Here is an 8,233-nt window from a genome sequence, read left to right as displayed (position 1 = left end):
TGCAAAGAATCTTTAATGTTCATTACGGAGAATCCTTATTGTTCATTGCAGAGAATATTCACTATTCATTGCAAGGAATCTTCATTGTTCATTGCAGAGAATTTTCACAGTTTATTTGTATTTTCTTACAAGAAATCTCCTCTATTCATCTTTTTTATTTGCTTTGCAGGCCTAGAGAAAATCATTCATCTCATCTTTGCAAAATAATTTTGTCATCATTTTTTATTTTAATTTTTTTTATTCTGGTGACAATTACTGAAGTGGTATCGTTTACAAAATCCACAGTTTTGATCAAAATCTTCCAAAAATGCATCCCTTCAGGATGCACAGGATCCAAATGGAATTGTTTACAAATCAAAAAATGAATTGAGTCTCTTTTTCAATCCCAAAAATGGCATTAGCCTTTTCTCAATTAAAAGAGGAAATTCCTTTCAAACAAATTGGTGTTGAAATAATAAAGATTTCAAAAAAATAAAGAGATTGTTTTATACAAACAAAAATCTCTCAAAAATATTTTAAAAGAAATATCTCTCCAAGATGTTTTCCCAAAAGAAGTAGCATTTTCCCAAAAGAAGTAGCATTTTCCCAAAAATATTTACCAAAAGAAATATCTCAAATTCTCTAAAAAAATTCCCAGCCAAATTTACCACCAAATAGACCACCACCCATATTGCACATATTGGGATTACCAAATGGCCTGGTACAATGTCTTCCTAATAAACAACCAACATATAAGATAATCTTAGCTCATATATTTTAAAAATGGTACCCAATTCAAATTCCCAAATTAATTACAAGAATGGTGGAAGTAGTATAGACTATCATCTTTTGATATCCTACCAGAAAAATTTTGAAACTTATGGCCCAAGTTCTTTAACAAATTCTAGCTCGAACCAAACCAAAAACATATTTATCGAACAATCCATTTTTTTCTCAAAACTGTGTATTTCTTGAATTGTTTCTTGGAATTACTCTTATGAACAATATCCATGTTTAGGAATTTCATTATTAGTTAAAAATTTCAGAACGAAATGGTGGGACAAGTTTAATTGTAACGCCCCAATTTTCGGGAATTCTGTGAATCTTGGCATAGGTTTAATTATGTTAGTGGGCCTCTAGAAGGCCCAAGCTTAAGATAGAACCCGACAATTTTAGTTAATTTTTGTTCCATAAGAAAAAGGGGGTGAAATTATGAAATAGGACCTATGTGAAAATGTTTGAAAATGCTATAGGCTAAATTGAAGTGGCCAAATAAATAGGAGTGCAAAATAGGAGGATTTGCATGACAAACCTCCCATTTTACATGAAGTGGCCAGCCATCATGTTGTTGTAGACAATATGAACACTTGATATCCATAATTCATGGTACAAATTGATAATGAGTTAGGTAAATGTTCCATGATAATGGATTAGGTAAATATTCTATGATAATGGGTTAGGTAAATGTTCCATGATAATGGTTTAGGTAAATGTTCCATGATGGGCATTTCATGTCTTTTGTATTAAAGAATTAAATGGATGAAATATGAAATTTTATTAAAAGAAAAAGGGGTGAAAAGAACAAAGTTTTGTCCATCTTTGTTCATCATAGCCGAAAGTTAGAGAAGAGAAAGGAGAGGAGAAAGCTCTTGAATGTTTGGTCACTTGGGGAAGAAAATTGAAGGTAAGTTCATGGTAGTTTGCTTCTATCTTGATGTTCATGAGTTCTTCTTGATTCTACCTTAACTCTTGAAGCATATTTTGGTTTTTGGTTGTGTTGTGAGCATTTGGTCATGAATTAAAATGAAGGAAATGGTTGTTGTTTCATGTTCTTTTGATGAAAAATGGAAGATAGGTGAAGTTGAGCCAAACAAATGAACATGCATGTGCCTTAGATGCTAAAGGGAAAAATCGGCTAACATGTTGTGCTTTAAAATGATGAAATAGAGATTATACTTAAGTAAAATCATAGATATGTGATGATTGATTGGTGATATACATGTTTAAATAACATGCATGCAAGGTATGTGTGAAAGAGTGATTTGATAATAAATCTGCTTGGGACAGCAGCAGTAACGTGACTTTGGAAAATCACCATAAATTGTGGGAGATGAGTTAGAAGCTGCATAAATTATGTAATTAAAGATTAATGAGTCTAGTTTCAAATGGAATAAATAAGAACATATTTTGAATTCTGTACAATGAGAAATTTGATTCGTAATGAAGAGTGGTCAGATTAGTCAAATAGTAAAACATAAGAAACTTTAAGAAAAATCTGGTATTGATTGGCCATACCAAAAATTCTGAAAATTTTATGGATAGAAGATATATGAGTCTATTTTCAGGAAAAATTAACGGAACTTGATTTGGAGTTTCGTAGCTTTAGTTATAAATAATTTAGTGGTTGTTGCTCAGGAAGACAGCTTGCAGTGAAATTATGATTATGTGGTAAACATTGACAAAAATTTGTTAATGAGTTGCTTATTATTTTCTTATAAGCTTACTATGATCTGTAGGTGTGGTTGGCCGAATATTGTAAGGGGTTAATACGTAGTTCGTATTTGAATAGTTAGATTAACGTGTTAGTAATCAAATTGTAGGCAGTTCGTGTGTGGATTTCGTCAACATATCGTCGCAAACAAGTGTGTAACTAACACCCTCTTTCTTAGTCTAGATCAGCAAAAGTCAAAAAGCCAAAATGCTAAAAACCGGTATTTTGTAGATTTGCAAGTGTACGAATGCTCGTGAGGTAAATCGATTAATGTTTTAGGTAAGCTGCAATGTTTGGACTGCAAAGTGCATGATTTCTGTGCCCTCGATATTTTTGGGCTTAATGGGCCAAAATTGGAATGATGGGCCAACAGGCCCAATTCGGTAAGAACCCTCGGTAGTGATTCTGTTAGTACGTGAAAGGTAGGAATATGCATGAAAAACCCTAAAATAAATAAATTACTGAAATACCTTTAAAAGTGGAAAATTTACAGTTTTACCCCTAAGAGATAAATTACCGAAATACCCTTAGGGTTAAATTGACCTAAATGCATGTTTGACTGTTGTTATTTACTACATGCCATGTTGTTATTATCTGATGCATGGGACTGGGATATTGACGGAGGAAGTACTGAAAGTGGCTTGTCCACGTACTGGAGGCTTTGCCTCAATTTACTGTTAACTGAGCAGCAAGGCTGCAACTGTGGAGTGTTGGGCTGGGTGGGTTGAGCTATTCCCCACATGGAGTATATGGCTGGTACGGGTGGAGTGTAGTGGTTGGTGGGTTGAGTAGTCTCCCCAAATGGGCTTGCATATGTTTACTGATGTTGCATGTATTTTGAAATGGGCCTATGGGCCATACTGTTATCTGAATAAGGGGCTAAGGCCCAGTTTATTGTAATCTGAAAAGGGCTCTGGCCCAATACCACTGTTACCTGAATGGGCTTAGGCCCAATAGGCTTGAGCTGACTTGGGCTTTGAATGGGTTTTCCTTACACACTGAGTTTCCCCAAACTCACCCCTTTTATTTTCATCCACGCAGGAAATCCCCAACCATAATGGGCTTGGAGCTGTGAGGGAATTCGGAGTGGCCACCCGTTCTGAAAGTTTGATTTTCTTCTGGTGAACTGGACATCCTTTTATTTACGTTTGAAGTTTTGGGTTTTTAAATGTAATAAGGCTGCTTAATTATTTTTGATGGTTTTAATATGTATTACTAAGATAGGTATTACTTATTTTAATTGTTGAAATTGGATAGCTTTAGGGCGCGTTTTCAAAAACAACAATTGATTTCAAAATAACACGACAACAAATAAAGCTTCCGCAATGAAAGTATTTTCCAAAATTAATCACTTTTCCTAAAAATGACTTAATCAAATCGGTTTCCTAGAAATATCCATGACGTTAAGGTGTGGCAATGGCGGTATGCATGTCTAGGATTGGATCCGAAGGGAGCTTGGTACTTAAGCAGTCCGATGGACTCACCACCTCTTTTCCGGTTTCCTACCTGGTGCACAGCTTCCATTCACTTTAACCTATAATGAAATTATCTTTTAAAACACTAAGTAAGTTTTTCTGGACCAATAATATAAAATGTTTTGAACGCTTCGATGTGGCATGTCGGATCCTGCCATAACGTCTGGGCCGGGTTTGGGGTGTTACATTAATGATGAAAAATATGATTCTGATTCCAAGTATTTGGACAAATTTTTTAACAAGAATTCAAGATTATGTAAGTCTGTGGCCTCGAATCAATCTATAGCAAAATTCCTTCAAGCAAAATTGACTGCTAGCGTAATGTTGGCTCAAGCCAAGACTAAGAAGGAATACAAATGCTGAAATGCTTAACTCAATGGATTCTGGATCATAAGATGAGAAATCCTCGAAGTCTTCAATCAAAACAGTGGATCTTGCAGACGATACCACTTCAGTAATTATAACCAAAACCATAAAAAAATTTCCTTGAAGTCGAGGATTTCTTGTCTTCTGATCCAAGATCCATTGAGCTAAGCATTTCAAGAGATGAATGACTCCCTACAAACATGCAAAGCAAAGATAAAAGATGAATAAGGGAGATTCCCTACAAGAAAAGACGGATGAACAATGAAGATTTCCTGCGATGAACAGTGAAGATTTCTTGTAAAAAAAATACAAAATTCAATAGTAAGATTCTCTACAAAAAGAAAAATAGTTTGTAATCAAAAAATATATTTTCTGAAAAGTAACAATTATGTAATTTTAGTAATGATGAAAGGGATAAGATTCCCCAAATATAGATGTTGTAAAGAGACAAGAACCCTCTATAAAAGACTCTCAATTTTGTAATAAAAGGCATGACTTCAAACACTCAATACATAAATAAAAAATTTGTTTCTTCAAAATTTTTCTAGACTTCAAAATTTTAAGTTTTTTTTTAAATTTAAAATAAATTAAATTTAAGTTTTCAAAATTTTAATTTTTAAATTATTATTTTCATATGCTTCCATCTATTCGATCCTCAAATCCTTGGGACTATCTGGCATCAGAGTCAAGGAGGAACATGTATTTCTAAGTTTTGAAAATATTCAATTTGTTTTCACTTTTCAAGATTTCAAGAGTTTTGGTTTCACTGTCTTTATTGATGTATTATTTTTGTTGAGTATTGATACATAGTTTAGTTTTTAAAAAATAATATGAGCAGATCTAAAATGAGTTTGGGTTAGTCTTTTACAAATAAAGGCGGATTTAGGCAAAATTTTAGTCCCATATTTCGAGTCAGGCCGAACTTGGACAAATATAAAGTATGTTAATATTATACTTAGACTTAACCCAGCCCGTGAACATCTATAATTGTTAACCCCTTGTATGTAAAATTTTTTAATTCTCTTCATATTTTATAGAAATTATTTTATGAATAAAAGTTATAATCGTAAAATATTATTAAAAAGAATCTTACTTTTTGTTTCGACTATTTAAACAAGAAAATATGGTTAAAATTACTTTATTATTATTATTTTTAAAATTAATAATTTTAGTTATATTTTATCTTTTCCTTAATCTCTTCTATTCTCATTTACTCTATTTTTGTTTACTTTTCTTTCCTACTGCTAATCCACGTAAAGGAAAATAACAACTATTAATGATTACTTCTCATGAAGCCAAAATTTTGTTTTGAGATTTTAATTTAGATTTAATCTTAAAAATTTAATAATTTAGGAAATCTGAATAAAAAATTCAAAACTCAAATCTAGACAATTCGAAATGGAAATCACCCAACCTTAATGGATTCAACAGTTATAAAATCCGTGAGGTATTATGTCAGCCTAAAATCAACTCTGTGGAGGGGAAGTAAGGGAATCTATTCATCATACCTAAATCAGTGGAAATGTCAAGCCCGGTGGCTTGCTTTTCACATGAATTTCAATCCAATGTTTTCCACTTTCCCAGGCCTAAACTCCTTCCTAGGATAGTGCATGTAGATTCTTCAAACACTGGTTAAGGAAATGAGAGAACGTTGATTGGGTGTTCAACTATCAAATTAAAGAATGAATTCAATTTGAATCTTCTTCTGCCCGAGAGTTGTGCTGATAAAGAAAAAAAACTGGATTACAATTTTTAAATTACAAAATAATAAAATTGGATTTTTTATTTTTTAAAGTATAGGGATTAATTTTTTAATTTTGTAAAAATATGGACTAACAACATATTTTAACCTTAAACAGTTAAGTGTTTAGTATTACTGTTAAAAAAATATTTTTAAAAAGATAAAATATTTAATTTACATATAATGTTGTAAATTAAAAAATATATATGCATTTAAATATATTTAAATTTGTTTATATAATGATATTTCAATAAAAATATAAAAATATTCATTGTAACTCATTAATATTTTGATATGTGATATATGATTTTTTAAATACTTTTAAAGTAATTAATATGAATTGTTTGTAAAATTTAATTTAAATATATAAGTTATATTTTAGATATTAAAATTTAACCATTACAAATTCAAATATATAAGATTATATATATGATATAATTTTTTTAAAAAATAATTATATACTCAATAAAAATATTACCAAAAATACAGTAGATGATAAATGAATGTTAAAAATATCATATTAACTCCAAAACTGTTTTTCTTTTTAAATAAAAAAAAACTTTTGTATTCAAAAGTTATTTGTTTAGTATTATTTATGGGTTAAAAAAAATTTTATGCCCAAGCCCAATTTACCTAAATGTTATGTTTTACTATTAAATAATGATTAAATCACTATTTAATGTCTGAACTTGACAATTATTCTAGGGGCTTGAACTTTTTTTTGTTCAAATTAAGCCTTAAACTTGGCAATCATTCTCAAAATTAGAGCCTGAACTAGATAGTTATACCTATATTTGGGCTTGAACTTTTGTTTATCCAAGTGAAAAATTATTCACATATTAAAACTTGAAATTGGTAATTATTCTCGTATTAAATCCGACAAAAACTAACTTAAACCTATAAAATATTTAAGCCTCGATTTCATAATAATTGTCAAAACTCTTCAAAATGATTTAATTAAAAATAATAAAAATTTATCTTAATTTAAATTTAATTATGAAAATAAACAAATCATTAATGCATACTAATTGCTAGGCCTCGGGGGACCGAACCGGCTACTGATTAGGTAGCTTGGGAATATATAGAGGAAATCTTTTGGGTTATGTTTCGGGGATAAGGGTTTGAAAAAGCAAAGACATTTTCAATGGGATTTGTGTCATTAGTAGTAGTAATGTACTAAGGACAAAAAAAAAAGAAAAAAAAGGACCAAATAAACCCAAATTTTTATACATTAAATATATATACACATACACATACACATACACATACAAATTCAAATATATATATATATATATTATAAATCTATTGATAAATGGATACTCATATAATTCTTAAAACATTCAAATTCATTTTTTTTGAAACTCTTATAACCCTTAAAGAATTTATAGGGTATCTTAATTATCTTTATTATATGTTTGTAACTTATGGTGATTAATGTCCTATAAATAGAAGATATGTATTAAGTTTTTTTGGTATATAAGTGGAAGTTGAATTATCCTTTCATTTTTTCATTCTTTTCTCTTGTTCATTCTATTATTCTCTTAGTTTATGATACGCCATTAATAATGGATGTGTATAACCACTTTAAATCCTTATTAAAGTGACGAGATAAAACTCTCTGGTTCATTTATGACCATGAGATATTTCAATGAAACAATTAAGAAGATTTAATTTACATTTATTGATTGAATGCAAAAGGAGCTTATAAATAAAGCACTTTGTAAGTGAAAATTGAATAATGAAAATTCTTCCATGTTTTTCATCTATCTTTTACTTGTTACTATTATTTTCTTAATTTTTCTATAACACGTTATCGGCATGATTTGTTGATTGTTACCTTGATGAAACAACATTCTTAATATTAGGGGGAGAGAAAATACAACTGGTAAAAGAATTTATATGCAATGGATCATCATTATCTCAATTAGGTCCTCATACAAGTCAATGTGAACAAAAAGTTCAAAGGATCATACATTTGCAAAAGATCACCAATCAATTGCCAGATTCATTTACTGATAAGAGAATTGCAAAATCTCACATTCTAGCTGAAAATGCTCCAACACAAATTAATGTCCCAATAGGGTAAACTGTTAGTGCAAAAGAAAGTAATCCACACTTAAAGCATGGAAGGCCAATTGGTTTCAAAGATAAAAATCCTCGTAAAATGAAAGAAGAAAATAT

This window comes from Gossypium hirsutum, chromosome A13, assembly GCF_007990345.1.
Source record: "Gossypium hirsutum isolate 1008001.06 chromosome A13, Gossypium_hirsutum_v2.1, whole genome shotgun sequence".
Lineage (NCBI taxonomy): Eukaryota > Viridiplantae > Streptophyta > Magnoliopsida > Malvales > Malvaceae > Gossypium > Gossypium hirsutum.
This window is presented reverse-complemented; position numbering follows the sequence as displayed.